Source organism: Phyllobates terribilis, unplaced genomic scaffold (genome assembly GCF_046119375.1).
Source record: "Phyllobates terribilis strain yellow unplaced genomic scaffold, ASM4611937v1 Scaffold_11__3_contigs__length_659146591, whole genome shotgun sequence".
NCBI lineage: Eukaryota > Metazoa > Chordata > Amphibia > Anura > Dendrobatidae > Phyllobates > Phyllobates terribilis.
The window spans coordinates 505266973-505290621 of NW_027362771.1; positions in this window are offsets into that span (position 1 = coordinate 505266973).

Genomic DNA, 23649 nt, shown 5'->3' on the forward strand with positions numbered 1-23649 from the left:
TTATTGGGGAGTGGGTCTCCCATAGTATTTGCTTATGCTTTCCAAGCAAAAGCTGCCAAAAATTAGGACGGAGCAACTTGCAATGCCTCTTACAAGAGCCATGCAGTACAGCATATTACAAACATAAGTCCCATTATTGGGGAGTGGGTGTCCCATAGTATTTGCTTATGCTTTCCAAGCAAAAGCTGCCAAAAATTTGGACGGAGCAACTTGCAATGCCCCTTACAAGAGCCATGCAGTAGAGCATATTACAAACATAAGTCCCATTATTGGGGAGTGGGTGTCCCATAGTATTTGCTTATGCCTTGCAAGCAAAAGCTGCCAAAAATAAGGACGGAGGAACTTGCAATGGTGGCACCCTGGTGGTATAGTGGTGGTGGAGGCTGAGGATAAGGAGAAGAAGATAAAACAGCCGAAACGAGGAAGCGTATACCCATGTGTGGGTGTGAAGCGGTGCATGTGAATACACCTCCCGAAATAACACAGTGGATTTGACTGTATGTTACTCTGCTGTCATTTGGTGGTGATGAGAAGTCTGGCCCAATCCAGCCCTTGTTCATTTTGATAAGGGTCAGCTTGTCAGCATTGTCAGTTGAGAGGCGAGTGCGCTTATCAGTTATAATTCCCCCAGCGGCACTAGAAACACGCTCCGATAACACGCTAGCGGCAGGGCAGGCCAGGACCTCCAAGGCGTACAGAGTGAGTTCATTCCAAAAGTCCAGCTTGGATACCCAATAATTAAAAGGCACAGAGGAATCACGGAGGACACTGGTACGGTCGGCAAGGTACTCCCTCACCATCTTTTGAAACTTTCCACTCCTTGTGAGAGTACCCCGCGCCTCAGGGCCTGTAAGCTGGGCGGGTGTCATAAAACTGTCTCAGAACGTTGACAGTGTTCCCCTGCCTCTGCTGGATTGGAGTTGCATCTCTCTCGCCTGTACGCCTTGGTTGGGCAACGAACTGTGACCTCTGCCGCTAGCGTGTTCAGATGGAATTTTTTTAAGAGTTCTGCAGCAAGGGCCTTCTGGTACTGCCCCATTTTTGTAGACCTCTCCACCTCAGGAATAAGAGAGTGAAAGTTCTCCTTGTAGCGGGGGTCTACAAGTGTCACCAACCAGTAATGACTGTCATCCAACATTTTGACAACGCGAGGGTCACGGTTAAGGCAGCGTAACATAAAGTCAGCCATGCGTGCCAGACTGGTAACGGGCAAGATTTCCGTGTCCTCACCAAGATGACGACTGACCATGCTCTCCTCCTTCTCCTCCTCTTCCTCCTCCCCCCTGTCCTCAGGCCACCCACGCTGAACCGACAGTATAAAACTTGTACAGGTACTACCGTCAACAACACATGATACAAGCTCCTGTTCTTACTCCTCCTCCTCCTCTCCCTCATTGTCCCCCAATGCACGTTGGGATGAGATGAGGCTGGGCTGTGTGTAATCGCCCGCTACGGCTTCGTGATCCCTCTCATCATACTCTGGCTGCAATGCCTCCTCTTTAATTCTCTGCAGAGAGCGCTGCAAAAGACAGACAAGTGGGATGCTGACACTAATGATGGCGTCATCGCCACTCACCATCTTGGTGGCCTCCTCAAAGTTTGTCAGGATGGTACATATGTCAGACATCCTGGTCCACTCCTGAGGTCTTATGTGTGGAGTCTGACCTGAATATCGACGGCCTTGTTGCAGCTGGTACTCCACAACTGCTCTCTTCTGCTCACAAATCCTTTGCAACATGTGGAGGGTAGAGTTCCAACGTGTGGGGACAACACACACCAGTCGGTGTGCCGGAAGCTGCAAACGCTGCTGCAACACAGCAAGGGGGGCGTAAGCTGTAGCCGACTTGTGAAAATGAGCTTACAGGCGGCGTACTTTCACGAGCAGATCTAGCAACTCGGGGTATGATTTAAGAAACCGCTGAACCACGAGGTTAAGCACATGAGCCAGGCATGGTACGTGTGTGATCTCACCTCGCCTCAGAGCCGCCACCAGGTTACGGCCATTGTCACACACGACCATGCCGGGATGTAGGTTCAGCGGTCTCAGCCACAGATCTGCCTGCTTTTTCACAGCTGTCCACTAGTGTTGAGCGATACCTTCCGATATCGGGAAATATCGGATCGGATTGGATCGGACCGATACCGAAAAAGTATCGGATATCGCCGATTCCGATACCGGAAACCAATGCAAGTCAATGGGACATAAATATCGGAATTAAAATAAACCCTTTCTTTCCTTGTAGGTTATTTCTACATGAAGGAAAACAACTAAGAATAATGTAGAATGTATTGGGGGAGGTGGGGGAGACAATAAAGGCATAGAGGTTTAGCCCAGTCAAATGGAATAGCAGGAATTACAATTTTTTTATTATGTTCTGAGTTACGGAAATATTAACTATGTTAAGTATTTTTATATTTTGTCAGATATTTATGTTTCACTACTTTCATGCTCTTCACCTTCTTTTTTACTTCTCCCACACTTTCTACTTCATCATCCTCAGCATCTTTTTCATCCACTTCTTCTTCACCTTCTTCTTCTTCACCTTCTTCGTATTATTCTTTTTTTTACATTCTTCATATTCTACTTCTTCATCTTCTTCATATTCTTCTTCTTCATCATATTCTTATTTGTGACAGGCATTCCTGTAGTTGTTATCTATAAAAGGTTGGACATTACACCTTTCGTTCTGCCCGTCACAAAAGATTTACAACAGGATTTGTCCGCGTTCAGTTTGGCCTGCAGCAGCAGGTCTTTTCCAGGGGCACCACGAGGAGGAACGGACTCACCCCCATACACTGCTTAGTCATCTTCTGCTTATAATTTAGATATTATCTTTTGCTCTGATTTTTAGTCTTATGCTTAATGTTCTTCCGCTTTTTGTTCTGCAGCTTCTTGTATTTCTGCTTCTTGGTTTTCTGTCTCTTGTTCTTCTGTATCTTGGTGCTTGTCTTCTCTTCTTTGTCTTCTTGGTCAACTTCTTCAGGGTCATCTTCTTGGTCTTCTTCGGGGTGGTCTTCAGGGTCGTCGTCTTCGGGGGTCCTCGTCTTCGGGGTCCTCGTCTTCTTCGGGTTGGTCTTCTGGGTCCTCGTCTTCGGGGTCCTCGTCTTCTTCGGTGTGGTCTTCAGGGTCCTCGTCTTCTTCGGGGTGGTCTTCAGGGTCCTCGTCTTCTTCGGGGTGGTCTTCAGGGTCCTCGTCTTCAGGGTCATTGTCTTCGGGGGTCCTCGTCTTCTTAGGGTTGGTCTTCAGGGTCCTCGTCTTCAGGGTCCTCGTCAGGGAGATCCAGAGTGATTACCAAGAACCATTTCAAAAAGCTTGAACTTGGAAATGTAGCAGAAGGTACAAGAAAGCTGAGGAACTACCGAGGACCAGCTGACGGTACTGGAACCCGGATGGGTAGCAGAAGGTACAAGAGCCAATGGAACTACCGAGGACCAGCTGATGTTACTGGAACTCGGTTACTAAGCAGGAGGTACCTGTGCCAGAAAGCACTACCAAGGACCAGCAGACGTTGGTGGAACTTGGATACCGAGAAGGAGGCACCTAATCCAAAGGCACTGCCGAGAACCAGCTGACGGTACTGGAACCCGGATGGGTAGCAGAAGGTACCCATGTAAAAAAAAGTTCAAGGCCGCGAGCCGGCCGCAGTTACCAAAACCCACAGTCCTACAGGGGGTGCTTGTCCTATTGGCACTATGGAACCAGCCTTCATTGCCAGATCCCGCAGCCCACATAGGAGTCACCTAAACTGCAGGCACCATAGAGTCGGCTAACCCGACCGCAACACGACAGGACAACGCACTGGAGGCAAAGTGACGTTGACACTACCCGGAAACAGCTGGCGTGCTGGAACCAGGCTGGGCAGGAGGGAGTACCCGTGCCAAAGACACTGCCGAGAACCAGCTGACGGTACTGGAACCCGGATGGGTAGCAGAAGATACAAGAGCAAATGGAACTACCGAGGACCAGCTGACGGTACTGGAACCCGGATGGGTAGCAGAAGGTACAAGAGCCAATGGAACTACCGAGGACCAGCTGATGTTACTGGAACTCGGTTACTAAGCAGGAGGTACCTGTGCCAGAAAGCACTACCAAGGACCAGCAGACGTTGGTGGAACTTGGATACCGAGAAGGAGGCACCTAATCCAAAGGCACTGCCGAGAACCAGCTGACGGTACTGGAACCCGGATGGGTAGCAGAAGGTACCCATGTAAAAAAAGTTCAAGACCGCGAGCCGGCCGCAGTTACCAAAACCCACAGTCCTACAGGGGGTGCTTGTCCTATTGGCACTATGGAACCAGCCTTCATTGCTAGATCCCGCAGCCCACATAGGAGTCACCTAAACTGCAGGCACCATAGAGTCGGCTAACCCGACCGCAACACGACAGGACAACGCATTGGAGGCAAAGTGACGTTGACACTACCCGGAAACAGCTGGCGTGCTGGAACCAGGCTGGGCAGGAGGGAGTACCCGTGCCAAAGACACTGCCGAGAACCAGCTGACGGTACTGGAACCCGGATGGGTAGCAGAAGATACAAGAGAAAATGGAACTACCGAGGACCAGCTGACGGTACTGGAACCCGGATGGGTAGCAGAAGGTACAAGAGCCAATGGAACTGCCGAGAACCAGCTGGCGGTGCTGGAGCCCAGGGTAAATACTAAAAACAGAGGAGCCAGAGGTGTATTTGGAGGAGGTTTTAAATCCGTAGTACAGTGGATGTGGACAAAGCAGGAGAATTTGCCGGACACACAGCTGGGGATCAGCTGACGTTACTGAAGCCCAATAACACTGGAGCAAGCGTTGACTGTGCAGACGGCACTTCTGAGCAGCAACTAGCGGTATTGGAGCCCAGGGTAAATACTAAAAACGGAGGAGCCAGAGGTGTAATTGGAGCAAGTTTTAAATAAGTAGCACAGTGAATATGGACAGAGCAGGAGAAATTGCCGTGAACACAGCAGGGGAACAGCTGACGTTACAGAACCCCAATAACACCGCAGCAAGTGTTGACTGTGCAGACGGCACTTCCGAGCGCCAACTGGCGGTGCTGGAGCCCAGGGATAAGAATAAAAATAGAGAGGAGCCAGAGGTGTAACTGGAGCAAGTTTTAAATAAGTAGCACAGTGAATATGGACAGAGCAGGAGAAATTGCCGTGAACACAGCAGGGGAACAGCTGACGTTACCGAACCCCAATAACACGGCAGCAAGTGTTGACTGTGCAGACAGCACTTCCGAGCGCCAACTGGCGGTGCTGGAGCCCAGGGATAAGAATAAAAATAGAGAGGAGCCAGAGGTGTAATTGGAGCAAGTTTTAAATAAGTAGCACAGTGAATATGGACACAGCAGGAGAAATTGCCGTGAACACAGCAGGGGAACAGCTGACGTTACCGAACCCCAATAACACCGCAGCAAGTGTTGACTGTGCAGACGGCACTTCCGAGCGCCAACTGGCGGTGTTGGAGCCCAGGGATAAGAATGAAAACAGAGGAGCCAGAGGTGTAATTGGAGCAACTTTAAAATGTGTAGTACAGTGGATGTGGACAAAGCAGGAGAAATTGCCGTCCGCACAGCAGGGGAACAGCTGACGTTACTGAACCCCAATAACACGGCAGCAAGTGTTGACTGTGCAGACGGCACTTCCGTGCGCCAACTGGCGGTGTTGGAGCTCAGGGATAATACTGAAAACAGAGGAGCCAGAGGTGTAATTGGAGCAACTTTAAAATCTGTAGTAGTGAGAATGTGGACAGAGCAGGAGAAATTGCCGTCCGCACAGCAGGGGAACAGCTGACGTTACTGAACCCCAATAACATGGTAGCAAGTGTTGACTGTGCAGACGGCACTTCCGAGCGCCAACTGGCGGTGTTGGAGCTCAGGGATAATACTGAAAACAGAGGAGCCAGAGGTGTATTTGGAGGAGGTTTTAAATCAGTAGTACAGTGGATGTGGACAGAGCAGGAGAAATTGCCGTCCGCACAGCAGGGGAACAGCTGACGTTACTGAACCCCAATAACACGGCAGCAAGTGTTGACTGTGCAGACGGCACTTCCGAGCGCCAACTGGCGGTGTTGGAGCTCAGGGATAATACTGAAAACAGAGGAGCCAGAGGTGTAATTGGAGCAACTTTAAAATCTGTAGTAGTGAGAATGTGGACAGAGCAGGAGAAATTGCCATCCGCACAGCAGGGGAACAGCTGACGTTACTGAACCCCAATAACATGGTAGCAAGTGTTGACTGTGCAGACGGCACTTCCGAGCGCCAACTGGCGGTGTTGGAGCTCAGGGATAATACTGAAAACAGAGGAGCCAGAGGTGTATTTGGAGGAGGTTTTAAATCAGTAGTACAGTGGATGTGGACAGAGCAGGAGAAATTGCCGTCCGCACAGCAGGGGAACAGCTGACGTTACTGAACCCCAATAACACGGCAGCAAGTGTTGACTGTGCAGACGGCACTTCCGAGCGCCAACTGGCGGTGTTGGAGCTCAGGGATTACAGTTCAGGTGGTAGAAACATGAACAGAACAGGAGACCTGGATACTGTTGCCAACCAATTATTTATTCTGGAAGAGGACTGGCAAATTCATGAGAGATCCAGGCCTTGTTCATTTTGAGAAAAGTAAGCCGGTCAACGTTATCGGAGGATAGTCGCATGCGACGGTCTGTTAGTACACCACCTGCGGCACTAAAGACGCGTTCCGATAATACACTAGCAGCAGGGCAAGCTAGCACCTCCAGTGCATACTGACTAAGCTCTGGCCATGTATCCAGCTTACAGACCCAAAACTTGAAGGGAGAAGAGCCGTCTGGGAGTACACTAAGAGGGCAAGACATGTAGTCTGTCACCATCTGATGGAAACGTTGCCTCCTGCTGACTGGAGCCGTCTGTGATGGTGTAGACATTTGTGGCGGCGGGGACACAAAACTTTGCCACATTTCGGCCATACTGGTCTTGCCTTGTGCTGAGGCGATGCTTCTGCTCCCTCTTTGTGCAGAGCTTCCTCCACTGCCTCGACGCACTGAGCTGCTTTGTAAAGCACTAGCAGCACTGCTCTCGGTTGGAATGGAGAACATGATGGAATGCACCAGTGCGTCTTGGTACTCCCGCATTTTACGCTCCCGGTTCAACGGTGTTATGAGGCTTTGTAAGTTGTCCCGGTAGTGAGGATCTAGGAGGGTGGACACCCAATAATCAGCCGTGTTGAGAATGTGGGCGATGCGGCGGTCGTTTCTCAGGCACTGCAGCATGAAATCAACCATGTGCTGCAGACTGCCAACTGGCCAAGAAACACTGTCCCCTGCTTGAGGCGTGATCTCTGCCTGCTCTGCATCACCCCACCCTCGCTCTAGATACTGACTACTAGAGCATTGTGTACCTCCCTCCTCTGGACAGATGTCTTCCTCATCCATTGACTCCTCCTCATCCTCCTCACAAAGTGTCCCCTGCCTAGGCCTTTGTGAGGAACCACGTTGCGCAGACTGTAGAGAAGCAGATGGCATTTGTGACTCCTCATCCTCCACCTCTTCCAAAACCTCGTCCCTTAGTGCTTGCAGTGTTTTTTCAAGCAGGCAGATAAGGAGGATAGTCATGCTGACTAGTGCATCATCTGCACTCGCCATCCGCGTGGAATAATCGAAGGCACGCAAAACGTGGCAAATGTCCTTCATAGAGGCCCACTCAGTGGTGGTGAAGTGTGAACGGCGCGCACTGCGACTTGTTTGCGCCTGCTGCAGCTGGTACTCCATTACTGCTGCCTGCTGCTCACACAACCTCTCCAACATATGTAACGTTGAATTCCACCTGGTGGGTAGGTCACATATGATGCGATGTTCCGGAAGACATAATCGGCGCTGCAGAGCTGCAATGCGTGATCTTGCATTGCTGGAACGCCGCAAGTGAGCGCACTCTATGCGGACCTTGTGAAGCAGTGCATCAAGATCCGGATAGTCCCTCAAAAAACTCTGCACGACCAAGTTGAGCACATGTGCCAGACATGGGATGTGAGTGAGGTTGCCTAGGCCCAGAGCTGCCACCAGATTTCGGCCATTGTCACACACTACCATGCCTGGCTGGAGATTCGCTGGCACAAACCACACGTCACTCTGCTGCTTGATGGCATTCCAGAGCTCCTGCGCTGTGTGGCTTCGATTCCCCAAAGAAATTAATTTTAATACGGCCTGTTGACGTTTGGCCACGGCTGTGCTCATATCGGTCATCATAACAGGTAACCGTTCACGGGTCGATGTGGAGGTAGACCGTGACGGCTCCTGCAGCGCTGATTCAGAGGAACTGGAGTATGAGGAGGAGTCAATGTGTACAGACTGGATTCCTGCAATCCTTGGAGTTGGCAGAACACGTACAGCGCCACTCTCAAGATCTGTACCCGGCTCCACAACATTTACCCAATGGGCAGTGAGGGAAAGGTATCGTCCCTGTCCATGCTTACTGGTCCACGCATCAGTGGTCAGGTGGACCTTGCTACTGACGGCGTTTTGTAGCGCATGTTTAATTTTTCCCTCCACATGATGTTGCAGGGCAGGGACGGCTTGCCTGCTGAAATAAAAGCGGCTGGGCACGTTGTATTGTGGGACTGCCAATGCCATAAAGTTACGGAAGGTGTCAGTCTCCACCAGCCTGAATGATAGCATTTCAAGGGCCAGTAGTTTAGCAATGCCAGCATTCAGAGCCTGTGCTCGGGGGTGGTTTGCCGAGTATGGGCGCCTTTTCTCCCATGCCTGTGCTAACGATGGCTGTAGACTGGCCTGGGAGTGTGAGGATGACTGGGAAAGTGGTGCTGTGGGTGGAATTACACTGTGTCTCTGTACAACAGTGCCAGAGATTCTTCCATGGCGATCCTGTGAGGAAGCCGAACCAGATGTGTGAGCTGGAGGAAGAGGCTACAACACGAGCTGAAGAGGTGTTAGGTGGCGCTGTAGGTTGGCCTAGGTCTTCAGTGTGTTTGTGTAACTCCACCACGTGCTTGGTCCGCACATGTTTCCACATATTTGTGGTATTGAGGTTGCTGACACTTTTCCCTCTTTTCACCTTCTGATTACACAGCTTGCATTTGGCAAAGCAAATGTCATCTGCAACTGTGTCAAAAAAGGACCAGGCACTGCAAGTCTTGGGAGCGCCCGCTTTGGATTTTGGAAGAGCCATGCTCCTAATGGGTGCCGAAGTGGAGGCTACAGGCAACCAAGTCTGCCCCCTCCCTCTCCCTCCTTTTTGGGCCGTTCGGGGAATCTCTTCCTCAGAGCTTCTCCCACCACCTTCCTGTCCCTCACGCCATGATGGGTCAAGGACCTCATCATCTACACCACCCTCTTCAAACAACTGCTTCTCCTGGGTAGTCTCGACAGCACAGTACGCACCAGAAAGTGGCACCTGAGTCTCATCATCAGATGCGTACTGAGGTGTGCTGCTGACCATAGGCACTGGCCCACCCGCCTCTTCAGATTCAGAGAGACAAAACGGTTGCGCATCACTGCATACTACCTCTTCTTCAAATTCTCGAATTCTGCTTGGCTGGCCCCCTCTTTCCAAGCCAAGAGATTCAGAGAACAGAAGTAGAGATGGCTCCTGTCCAGGGCTCTCTGACTGCCTGGGCAATTTGGCAGGTGGTGAAGAGACAGATGGGTGCTCTTCAGTGCTCAGGACCTGAGAGGATCTGGAACTAATTGAAGTCGATGCGTTAGCTGCCATCCATCCGACAACGGCTTCAATTTGGTCCTCGCGCAGCAGTGGGGTACGGCTAGCTCCTATAAAGCTGCGCATAAAGGACTGTTCCCTGGTAAAACTGGGGGATGCTGAGTCACTGGTGCCCGCAGCAGGCACAGAATCCCCACGTCCTCTCCCTGCAGGCACAGAATCCTCACGTCCTCTCCCTGCAGAAACTCCACGCCCACGCCCACGACCACATGCCTTACTCCCTGCCTTCTTCATCTTGGTAGACTGATAAAGATAGGCAGAAAAGTACTAAGGGCTTAGTGTGCTTATTCCTGAACAGCTGCTAACAGGTATAAGAAACACTAATTTTATAAAGTGTGGACTAGACTTTAATATGAGCTAATGTGGCCTACACAACTGTAAAGTGGAGTGTTTGGTGAACTTTATTTAGGTTTTTTTTTGTCACAAAAAGACACTGGATGTGCCTAAAGATGTAATAACGATAGTATCACAAACTTTTTGTAGCTATTACAATGTAGGAAGGTAACCTACAATGCAATAGATGAGGCTGCAAAAAATAGGCTAATACTAATCTGGCTGGGGCTGCAGGGCCCAAGGCTGCAGAAAGGCTCCTCTATCTACTCCTATATAGTGTGTTTGGAATCAATTTAGCTGAATACGGATGGAACCACCACACTAATAGGAAATATCAGGAAAAATTATGAATTGGCAATAAAGGACAATGTATGAGGCAGTGACACACACTGAGTGCACTACAACCAGACGGGGTTGAAGCACACACTACAGGGTGAGCTGCACTCACACACCAGACCTTGCAGACAGCGGTGAACAGTACAGATGCAGAGCACTGTGCACTAGCGCTGCAAGACCAAAAAAATTTCTCTATCTACTCCTATATAGTGTGTTTGGAACCAATTTAGCTGAATACGGATGGAACCACCACACTAATAGGAGATATCAGGAAAAATTATGAATTGGCAAAAAAGGACAATGTATGAGGCAGTGACACACACTGAGTGCACTACAACCAGACGGGGTTGAAGCACACACTACAGGGTGAGCTGCACTCACACACCAGACCTTGCAGACAGCGGTGAACAGTACAGATGCAGAGCACTGTGCACTAGCGCTGCAAGACGGAAAAAAAATTCTCTATCTACTCCTATATAGTGTGTTTGGAACCAATTTAGCTGAATACAGATGGAACCACCACACTAATAGGAGATATCAGGAAAAATTATGAATTGGCAAAAAACGACAATGTATGAGGCAGTGACACACACTGAGTGCACTACAACCAGACGGGGTTGAAGCACACACTACAGGGTGAGCTGCACTCACACACCAGACCTTGCAGACAGCGGAGAACAGTACAGATGCAGAGCACTGTGCACTAGCGCTGCAAGACCAAAAAAATTTCTCTATCTACTCCTATATAGTGTGTTTGGAACCAATTTAGCTGAATACGGATGGAACCACCACACTAATAGGAGATATCAGGAAAAATTATGAATTGGCAAAAAAGGACAATGTATGAGGCAGTGACACACACTGAGTGCACTACAACCAGACGGGGTTGAAGCACACACTACAGGGTGAGCTGCACTCACACACCAGACCTTGCAGACAGCGGTGAACAGTACAGGTGCAGAGCACTGTGCACTAGTGCTGCAAGACGGAAAAAAATGTCTCTATCTACTCCTATATAGTGTGTTTGGAACCAATTTAGCTGAATACAGATGGAACCACCACACTAATAGGAGATATCAGGAAAAATTATGAATTGGCAAAAAAGGACAATGTATGAGGCAGTGACACACACTGAGTGCACTACAACCAGACTTGGCTGAAGCACACACTACAGGGTGAGCTGCACTCACACACACAGACCTTGCAGACAGCGGTGAACAGCACAGGGAACTGTGCACTAGCACTGCAAGGCACAGTGATTTAGAAAGTAGCTTGGGTAAAGCAGTATAGAGCAAATAGGTAGCTAAAACTGTCCCTCAGAACAACAGCGTCCTATCCCTAACTGAATTCACAGCAGAGTGAGCTCAAAATGGCGGCGGTGGCTTTTATAGTGCATCATTACATCATTTCAGCAGCCAATCACAGCCATGCCATTAGTTAAGATGCCTACATGCCTAACAGGATGTGCCCACACTTCTTAGGATCCTCATTGGCTGAATAAAATGAAAATGTCTCATTGCATTATGGGAACTTCCGATTCCGGTATACGATATTGCAAAAGTATCGGAATTAAGTATCGGAATTCCGATACCGCGAATATCGGCCGATACCCGATATTTCAGTATCGGAATGCTCAACACTACTGTCCACAACTCACAAGCAGTGTGAGGTTTATCACCTAAGCTTATGAGTTTCAGCACAGCCTGTTGCCGCTTGGCGGAGGCAGTACTGCAATGCTTCCAGCTTGTAACTGATGTGGTGATATCTGAGATGGAGGCTGAACATGAGGAGGAGGAGGAGGAGGAGGATGCGCAGGAGCTGTACACTGTGGGGGCAACTCTGACTGACATAGGGCCCGCAATCCTCGGTGTGGGGAGGATGTGTTCCGTCCCAAGGTCCGACTGGGTCCCGGCTTCCACTATGTTTACCCAGTGTGCCGTCAGAGAGATGTACCGTCCCTGGCCACAAGCACTTGTCCACGTGTCCGTTGTCAGGTGGACTCTCCCAGTAACTGCGTTGTTGAGGGCACGGCAGATGCTTTGGGACACGTGCTTGTGTAGTGCGGGGATGGCACACCGGGCAAAATAGTGTCGGCTGGGGACCGAGTACCGAGGGATGGCCACCGCCATAAGATTGTGGAAGGATTCAGTCTCCACCAGTCTAAAAGGCAGCATTTCCAACGCAAGCAGTCGCGAAATGTGCGAATTTAGGACTGTCGCCTGTGGGGCGTTAGCTGCGAATTTCCGCTTTCGTTCAAAGGTCTGGGATATGGACAATTGAACGCTGCGATGGGACGTGGACGTGGACGTTGATGCTGTTTCTTGAGAAACTGCCATAACAAGTGAAGACTGAGAGGAGGGGGCATCTTTACATGCAGTATGGACAGGGGATTGCCTTGCACACACAACAGGGGGTTCTATTGCACGCACAACAGTGGAAGAAGCAGTGGTGATACCCGCTGACACTGGTCGTGGACCTTGGGTTTCGCCCCACAAAGTCGGGTGCTTTGCTGCCATGTGCCTGATCATGCTGGTGGTGGTCAGGCTGGTAGTTTTGTCACCCCTGCTGATGCTGGCATGGCAGGTGGAACATATGGCCTTTTTTGGGATATCAGCAGAGTCTTTAAAAAAATTCCAGACTCTGGAAGACCTACCGCTTGTACTGGCAACGTCCCTCGTGTTGGTGTTTCGGGGAACGGTTGCCTGCCTTCTGTCTGCGGCCACCACACTGCTTCTTTCTGCCTGTTGGGGTACTCTGCCTTCCTCCCCCTGTGTGCTGCTGGCCTCACTCTGCATGTCCTCCTTCCACGTTGGGTCAGTTACTAGGTCATCCACCACCTCCTCCTCTTCCACTTGCGCACCACGATCCTCCTCCTCACTTCCAGGCAATTGTGTCTCGTTATCGTCCACCTCTTGTGACAGATTGCCAACGTCGACTTCCTGTGGCCCTGGCTGTTCAAATATTTGGGCATCGCAACATGGGATCTCCTCTTCCACCGCTTCAAGCGTATCAGGCGAGGGGCCCAAATATGGAAATGGACCAGTGAACAGCTCTTCAGAGTGTCCAAGTGTGGGATCACTTGCTGTCTGACGACACTCGGCATGGTGGGAGGAAGGAGCATCAGGGTGAGGAGGAGTATGCGGTCGAGACTCACGGCTACTAAGACTTGACCGTGTGGAAGACAGACCGGAGGTGGTGGTGCCCAGGTAACTGGAAGTATTATCTGCTATCCAATTAATAACCTGTTCACACTGATCAGTTCTCAATACTGGTGTTGTTCTGTGCTTCCCTAGCAATTCGGTCAAGAAGTGGGAGCGAGAAGATGTGGCTGTTGGTTGTGGCACATTTTCACCTTGGCCACAGCCCCGTCCTCTGCACGAACCATCACCAGAACGTCCACTTCCACGTCCCTTGCCACGTGCCTTGCCCATTGTAAATGAAGTAAAATAGCTTACACTTGCACTATCAATGGAAAAAGGGTAATAAAGAGTAGATAAGAACCGTGGAAGAGGAAAACCACAGTTATTGTTTACTGGGGTATACCACACTTTTTTAAGTAGAGATATTTGCGGCTGAACAGTGAGCGACACACTCAAACTGCTTTTTTTTTTTTAGATACCAAAGGCCCAAAACTGGATAGTACAGCGATTTGACCCGTGGAACTGCTGCGAAACCACACTGAGATGTCGGGCCTACACAAGACTATTTTCAACAGATATATTTTTGTGTCACAGCAGTCAGGAGACACTACTGTTTTTCTTTACGGAAAAAACTACCAAAAGCTGAATAATAGAGATTTTTTACCGTGGGATGGCAAAACCACAGTTATTGTTTACTGGGGTATACCACACTTTTTTAAATAGAGATATTTGCGGCTGAACAGTGAGCGACACACTCAAACTGCTTTTTTTTTAGATACCAAAGTCCCAAAACTGGATAGTACAGCGATTTGACCCGTGGAACTGCGAAACCACACTGGGATGTCGGGCCTAAACAAGACTATTTTCAACAGATATATTTTTGTGTCACAACAGTCAGGAGACACCACTGTTTTTCTTTACGGAAAAAACTACCAAAAGCTGAATAATAGAGATTTTTTACCGTGGGATGGCAACACCACACTTATTGTTTACTGGGGTATACCACACTTTTTTAAATAGAGATATTTGCGGCTGAACAGTGAGCGACACACTCAAACTGCTTTTTTTTAGATACCAAAGGCCCAAAACTGGATAGTACAGCGATTTGACCCGTGGAACTGCGAAACCACACTGGGACGTCGGGCCTACACAAGACTATTTTCAACAGATATATTTTTGTGTCACAACAGTCAGGAGACACTACTGTTTTTCTTTACGGAAAAAACTACCAAAAGCTGAATAATAGAGATTTTTTACCGTGGGATGGCAAAACCACAGTTATTGTTTACTGGGGTATACCACACTTTTTTTAAATAGAGATATTTGCGGCTGAACAGTGAGCGACACACTCAAACTGCTTTTTTTTAGATGCCAAAGGCCCAAAACTGGATAGTACAGCTATTTGACCCGTGGAACTGCGAAACCACACTGGGATGTCGGGCCTACACAAGACTATTTTCAACAGATATATTTTTGTGTCTCAACAGTCAGGAGACACTACTGTTTTTCTTTACGGAATAAACTACCAAAAGCTGAATAATAGAGATTTTTTACCGTGGGATGGCAAAACCACAGTTATTGTTTACTGGGGTATACCACACTTTTTTAAATAGAGATATTTGTGGCTGAACAGTGAGCGACACACTCAAACTGCTTTTTTTTTAGATACCAAAGGCCCAAAACTGGATAGTACAGCGATTTGACCCGTGGAACTGCGAAACCACACTGGGATGTCGGGCCTACACAAGACTATTTTCAACAGATATATTTTTGTGTCACAACAGTCAGGAGACACTACTGTTTTTCTTTATGGAAAAAACTACCAAAAGCTGAATAATAGAGATTTTTTACCGTGGGATGGCAAAACCACAGTTATTGTTTACTGGGGTATACCATACTTTTATAAGTAGAGATATTTGCGGCTGAACAGTGAGCGACACACTCAAACTGCTTTTTTTTTAGATACCAAAGTCCCAAAACTGGATAGTACAGCGATTTGACCCGTGGAACTGCGAAACCACACTGGGATGTCGGGCCTACACAAGACTTTTTTCAACAGATATATTTTTGTGTCACAGCAGTCAGGAGACACTACTGTTTTTCTTTACGGAAAAAACTACCAAAAGCTGAATAATAGAGATTTTTTACCGTGGGATGGCAAAACCACACTTATTGTTTACTGGGGTATACCACACTTTTTTAAATAGAGATATTTGCAGCTGAACAGTGAGCGACACACTCAAACTGCTTTTTTTTTAGATACCAAAGGCCCAAAACTGGATAGTACAGCGAATTGACCCGTGGAACTGCGAAACCACACTGGGATGTCGGGCCTACACAAGACTATTTTCAACAGATATATTTTTTGTGTCACAACAGTCAGGAGACACTACTGTTTTTCTTTACGGTAAAATCTACCAAAAGCTGAATAATAGAGATTTTTTACCGTGGGATGGCAAAACCACAGTTATTGTTTACTGGGGTATACCACACTTTTTTAAATAGAGATATTTGCGGCTGAACAGTGAGCGACACACTCAAACTGCTTTTATTTTAGACACCAAAGGCCCAAAACTGGATAGTACAGCGATTTGACCCATGGAACTGCGAAACCACACTGGGATGTCGGGCCTACACAAGACTATTTTCAACAGATATATTTTTGTGTCACAACAGTCAGGAGACACTACTGTTTTTCTTTACGGAAAAAACTACCAAAAGCTGAATAATAGAGATTTTTTACCGTGGGATGGCAAAACCACAGTTATTGTTTACTGGGGTATACCACACTTTTTTAAATAGAGATATTTGCGGCTGAACAGTGAGCGACTCACTCAAACTGTTTTTTTTTTTAGATACAAATGGCCCAAAATGGATAATACAGAGGTTTGAACCGTGGAAGTGCAAAACAACACTTCTGTTTCTCTAGCCTACACCAGACTATTTTCAACAGTTATATTTGTGTCTGAAAAATCAGAGACACGCTTTTTTTTTGGGGGGGGGGGGACACCAAAAGGTTAATAAGACGGGTATTTGTACAGTGTGAAGGAGGAAAAAAAAGGAGGATTTAGATGAAAAAAAAAGGATTTTTCCTGGCCCCCGACACCTGGTGCTAAGTCCAGCAATTTCAGCAACAGGAGCACACAGGACTGTAATGCAGCATTTGCTGGTATAACCACTGTGTCTCCTATACAGCCTGCCTGCCTGGTATCTGGGATGGATATTAGTCCTGAAAAGGACTGTTTGTTTGTTCTAGCAGCCTTTACAGACCCTACACTAACTATTTTGCAGTTTATATCTCTCCCTAAATCAGCAGTGCTGTCCCTACACTGTCTAATCCGGAGCGACTGTGTCCAAGATGGCAGCGCCCGGTTTTAAATATTCGAGGTGACGCTGTGCGGCCAGCCAATCACTGTAATACCCACAACCAACATGGCTGCAGCATTACAGTGACTGGCTGGCAATCCCTGAATGTTCATTGGCTCTGTAAAGAGCACCAAACATGCAGGGCGGAAACCCGAGCTCCCGCCCGAGGAACCCGGAAATGCTCGGTGCTCGCCGAACATCCCCAGTAGCGTGATGCTCGGGCGAGTACCGAGCAGTGTCGAGCATGTTCTCTCAACACTATTGCTTAGCATAAATCACCAGGAGTTATTCTCCATATACCATTCAGGCATTGGTCAGATGTTTCTAAGAAGTTATGTACCATGTTGTTTATTCGGGAAGGAGAATTTTATAAGAGAATATAGATGTCCATCTTTATATTCACTGTTACTAAGGTTGCTCCAGGACACCGAGAAGATATGATTAGTTCTTTACCATTTTAATTATCTTTGTTTAATGTTGTTTTGTTTTTCTGATTCATGCTAGTGTGAATGGTAGCACCGTCATTCCACCAAAGGAGGAGATTTCAAAAGGACCTAGTAATGGTAGCAGAAAAAAAAATAAAGGTAGATGATCCAGCTTCAAAAATGTGCTCTTGAATCATTAAAATACGTTATTTGTTGGTACTATTTAAAACATGATGATACAGTGCATCTAAATAATGCGTTTCAAATGTAGTGACGTTCTTAGTTTTGGTGCTAAAAAGCCAAGGCTTAAATATCCAAGATATGTACTGCTCCAACACCTCCACAATTATACAGTAATTCAACAACACATACATGTAGTGACTTTATCCCTTAGTTTTTCGTATTTTCTTATATTTCTTTTTTCTTGGGGGATATTTATTAGAATCCTGAAAAATGGCAAGATAATGTTCAGTGGGTACGGAAAATATTCAGACCCCTTTAAATTTTTCACTCTTTGTTTCATTGCAGCCATTTGGTAAATTCTAAAAAGTTCATTTTGTTTCTCATTAAAGTACACTCTGCACCCCATCTCGACTAAAAAAAAAAAGAAATGTAGAAATTTTTGCAAATTTATTAAAGAAAAACTGAAATATCACATGGTCATAAGTATTCAGACCCTTTGCTCAGTATTGAGTAGAAGCACCCTTTTGAGCTAGTACAGCCATGAGTCTTCTTGGGAATGATGCAACAAGTTTTTCACACCTGGATTTGGGGATCCTCTGCCATTCTTCCTTGCAGATTCTCTCCAGTTCCGTCAGGTTGGATGATGAACGTTGGTGGACAGCCATTTTCAGGTCTCTCCAGAGATGCTCAATTGGGTTTAGGTCAGGGCTCTGGCTGGGCCAGTCAAGAATGGTCACAGAGTTGTTCTGAAGCCACTCCTTTGTTATTTTAGCTGTGTGCTTAGGGTCATTGTCTTGTTGGAAGGTGAACCTTCGGCCAAGACTGAGGTCCAAAGCACTCTGGGAGAGGTTTTCATCCAGTCCTGGATATCTCTGTACTTAGCCGCATTCATGTTTCCTTCAGTTGCAACCAGTCGTCCTGTCTCTGCAGCTGAAAAACACCCCCATAGCATGATGCTGCCTCCACCATGTTTCACTGTTGGGATTGTATTGGGCAGCTGATGAGCAGTGCCTGGTTTTCTCCACACATACCACTTAGAATTATCACCAAAAAGTTCTATCTTCGTCTCATCAGACCAGAAAATCTTAGTTCTCTTAGTCTGGGCATCCTTCATGTGTTTTTGAGCAAACTCTATGCGGGCTTTCATGTGTCTTGCACTGAAGAGAGGCTTCCGTCGGGCCACTCTGCCATAAAGTCCCGACTGGTGGAGGGCTGCATTGATAGTTGACTTTGTGGAACTTTCTCCCTACTGCATCTCTGGAGCTCAGCCACAGTGACCTTGGGGTTCTTCTTTACCTCTCTCACCAAAGCTCTTCTCCCACGATTGCTCAGTTTGGCTGGACGGCCAGGTCTAGGAAGACTTCTGGTGGTCCCAAACTTCTTCCATTTAAGGATTATGGAGGCCACTGTGCTCTTAGGAAGCTTGAATGATGCAAAAATTCTTTTGTAACCTTGGCCAGATTAGTGCCTTGCCACAATTCTGTCTCTGAGCTCCTTGGGCAGTTTCTTTGAGCTCATGATTCTCATTTGGTCTGGCATGCACTCTGAGCTGTGAGGTTTTATATAGACAGGTGTGTGCCTTTCCAAATCAAGTCCTATCAGTTTAATTAAACACAGCTGGACTTCAATGAAGGAGTAGAACCATCTCAAGGAGGATCACAAAGAAATGGACAGCATGTGACTTAAATATCTGAGCAAATGTCTGAGCAAAGGGTCTGAATACTTATGACCATGTGATATTTCAGTTTTTCTTTTTTTAATAAATTTGCAAAAATTTCAACATTTCTGTTTTTTCAGTCAAGATGGAGTGCAGAGTGTACTTTTAATGAGAAAAAAAAATGAACTTTTTAGAATTTACCAAATGGCTACAATGAAACAAAGAGTGAAAAATTTAAAGGGGTCTGAATACTTTCCATACCCACTGTATCTAGATATGTGCTGAGATATACACGGATGTTAAACACATATTATAATGTGAATGCATGAATATTAATAGTGTTACACAATTGTGCAAGCACTAATAATGTAACATGATTTCCTTTTTGAAGTTTAATTCAGATGGTACTCAGGTGTTGAGAGTGAAAATCCAAAATGCTTCTCTGTTATGTAGAGGTTGTTCCCTGCTACCACCACAAATGTGAATAGTGTATCTGTTCTATGTCATAAATCCTGAAGATGAATGGATTTTACAGCACTAGTTATATTTTGATTATTTTATTGTTGAGTATCACTTAAATGTTTCCTTAAAAATAATATTTTTTAAAAAATACCAAAAAATGTGGTCAGAATCCATGTAAAGCCTGTTTATATGCTCAGTAAAAAAAAAATTCTCAGATTTTGAAAATAAAAAGGAATATATTATCAAGAATTTTATAAATTGTAATTCGGATCATGTTGTGTATATTATCGAGTGCTCACTGAATGAAAATATGTGGACTGTGCTACATGACAATTAAAAACTAGATTTAGGGAACACTTAAATTATATTCACCAACAAGATGAACAAAACCATCCATTCCTACAAAATGTTTTTCAATAAACACAATAAAAATCTATCCACCTTCATAATTTATGTCATTGAACCTATAAACATTCATGACAGTTACAGAGAATGCACTTTACAAAACAGAGAAGCATTTTGGATTTTCCATCTCAACACGAGTAACATCTGGATTAAACCTAAAAAAGGAAATCATTTTATATTATTAGTGAAAAAACATCACAGAAAAGAAACCAGTCTTACCAACACATGCACATTGGTACACAATGTACATTATTAGTGCTTGTGTAATCATGTTAAATTATTGATATTAATGTATCCACATTATAATTACATTTAATTATAATGTGGAGTCCACCTGCGTGTAATTTATTCTCAGCATAAGTACAACTGTTCAGTGAAGGCCTCAGAGGTTTGTTCGAGAACATTAAGGAACACATCAGACAGGTAAGGGATAAAGTTGTGGAAACGCAGGGTTTAATTATAAAAAAAATAGCCCAAGCTCTGAACATTTCACAGAGCACAGTTTAATCCATGATCCAAAAAAGAAAAGAGTATGGCACAACTTTAAACCTACCAAGACATACCTGTCTATCTAAACTGACATCCCAAGCAAGGAGAGCACTAATTAAAGAAGCAGCTAAGAACCCCATGGTCACTCTGGCAGAGCAGAAGAGATCCACAGTTCAAAAACAAAAGAACACACCAGACAGTTCAGGGATAAAGTTGTGGAAAAGAGTAAAGCAGGGTTAGGTTTAAAAGAAATAGCACAAGCTCTGAACATCTCATGGAGCTCTGTTCAATCGATCATCCAAAAATGGAGAGCGTATGGTACAACTGTAAACCTACCAAAAAGAAAATAGTTGCTATTTTGTGTTGGTATATCACATAAAATACAAATAAAATTCATTAATGTTTGTGGGTGTAATGTGAGAAATGTGGAAAAGTTCATGGGGAATCAATATTTTTGAAGGCACTGTATATATATTATCTCTAGTGATGAGCAAGCACTAAATTGCTCGGGTACTCGTTGCTCGGGTCTAGTGTTGAGCCACCCCTGTAGTGTTCGGGTTCGGTTAGTCGAACGGTTCGTCGAACACCGTCGAACACCGTTAAAATCAATGGCAGGCAAACAAAAACACATAGAAACACATAGAAAACACCTTCAAAGGTGTCCAAAAGCTGACAAACTGCTCAGAATAGAATAGAATAGAGCATTAGTGTTTTCATGCACCCGTCTCTTTAAAAAAGCAGGCCGGCAATTCATCAGCGGCATACATCGGTACCCGACAATTTAGAACAGAAAGAATAGAGCATCACACATAGATTAGATAGGTAGAAACATGTCAGTCACATATATAATAAGTACAGTGACAGTGTTGGTTACTGTACTTGTCATTTAGTGTTAAAATAAAGGATTTATTAAAAAAAAATTGGCTTGGGGTTCCCTGTAATTTTAGTCTCTTGCGGAGGTTAAGCAGACGGCTGGGGTAGATGTTTGAAGCCTGGGAAGGGGGTCATACCCACGGAGCTTCCCAGGCTACTGATATCAGCCCCCAGCTGAATACCAAGCCTTTACTAGCTATTAAAATGGGGGACCCAAAAAAAAAATGACGTGGGGTCCCCCCTATTTTCATAGCTAGCAAAGGCTAGGCAGACAGCTGGGGGCTGATATTAATAGCCCAGGAAGGGTGCCATGAATATTGGCCCCATACCAGGCTAGAAACACCAGCCGTCAGCCGCCCCAGAAATGGCGCATCCATAGGATGTGCCAATTCTGGCACTTAACCTCGCTCTTTCCACTGCCCTGCAGCTTGTCATCCTTCAGAGACATTGCCTGCGCTCCGCAGTGTCTCTGAAGGATGGCATGCTGGATGGCAGCGTTCTGCTATCCTCCAGCCTGCCATCTCAATGCCGTCCCAGCGTGGGAGAATTCTCCTGCTCAAGCGGTGATGTCATTTACCAGCACCGCATGCGCAGGAGAATTCTCCCACGCTGTCAGTGACGTGTATGAGGTGAGCTGAGTTCATTGGACATGAACTCGGCTCATCTGGATGCCGTCACAGCGAGACACTGAGGAGCTTCACTGAGGAGATTCTCAGTGTCTGCGACATGGCAAGCTGGATGGCAGCTTTCTGCTGCGATCCAGCCTGTCATGTCAATGTAGCAGAGCTGAAGCTTTCCTGGGAACCATGGAAAGATAAGGATGAGGTTGGTTTATTATTTTACTTTTATTGTAGAAGACATTGGCTTCAGCTGGAATGGGTGTGACGGTAAGTATGGTTTAATTTAGAACATTAAAGGAATGTGTCTTTATTTCAATTAAAGGACTTTATTCTGGGTGTTTGTGTTTTTTTTAACTTTGACTATGGGGTTAGTGATGGGGGTGTCTTATAGACGCCTCTCAATTACTAACCTGGGCTTGATGTCAGCTGGCATTATAAGCTGACATCAACCGCAGCCCTATTACCCCACTGCCACCGCTACAAGGCAGTGGGAAGAGAGAGGCTAAGTGCCAGAATTGGCACATCCTATGGATGCGCCATTTCTGGGGCGGCTGACGGCTGGTGTTTCTAGCCTGGGAGGGGGCCAATATTCATGGCACCCTTCCTGGGCTATTAATATCAACCCCCAGCTGTCTGCCTAGCCTTTGCTAGCTATGAAAATAGGGGGGACCCCACGTCATTTTTTTTTTGGGTCCCCCATTTTAATAGCTAGTAAAGGCTAGGTATTCAGCTGGGGGCTGATATTAGTAGCCTGGGAAGCTCTGTGGGTATTACCCCCTTCCCAGGCTTCAAACATCTACCCCAGCTGTCTGCTTAACCTCCGCTAGAGACTAAAATTACGGGGAACCGGAAGGGAATTCTTTTTTTTAATAAATCCTTTATTTTAACACTAAATGACAAGTAGAGTAACCAACACTGTCACTGTACTTATTATATATGAGACTGACATATTTCTATCTATCTAATCTATGTGTGATGCTCTATTCTTTCTGTTCTAAAATGTCGGGTACCGGTGTATGCCGCTGCTAAATTGCCGGCTTTTCATGTTTCACTGTGAGCACTGTTCCCATCGATTTGGACAATCACTGTAATGCCACAACCACCATGGCTGTGACATTACAGTGAGTGGCAGACAATCCCTGCATGATTGGTGCTCTAAATAGCGCCAAACATGCAGGACGGGGACCAGAGCTCCCGCCCGAGCATCTCGAGCACTGAGATGCTTGGGTGAGTACCGAGCAGTGGTGAGCATGCTCGCTCATCACTAATTAACAGTATTACTGTGAAAAAATCCAGTAACGCTTTTGGTGCACGAACAGTTATCGAACAGCCAAATTTTTTGCAAATCATTCGAGTTCATCGAACGAATCGAACATCGTCCAAAACAGCTCGAATTTCAGATTGGCGATCAGTTCAAGTCGAAGACCGCTCATCTCTACTCGGGTCGAGCAAATTGGAATACTCGGGTGCTCGACCCGAGCAACGAGCCCAATGTAAGTCTATGGGAAACTCGAGCATTTCTCAGGCGGATCCCACCCCCGCGGTCTGCAGAGGGCCTAAAAATTGCCCAAATCGATGGGAACAGTGTTCAAATGACATGGGAACAGCATGGGGAAGACCCCTGGAAGCTTTTCTGACTCCCAGGTCACTGCTGTCAACAA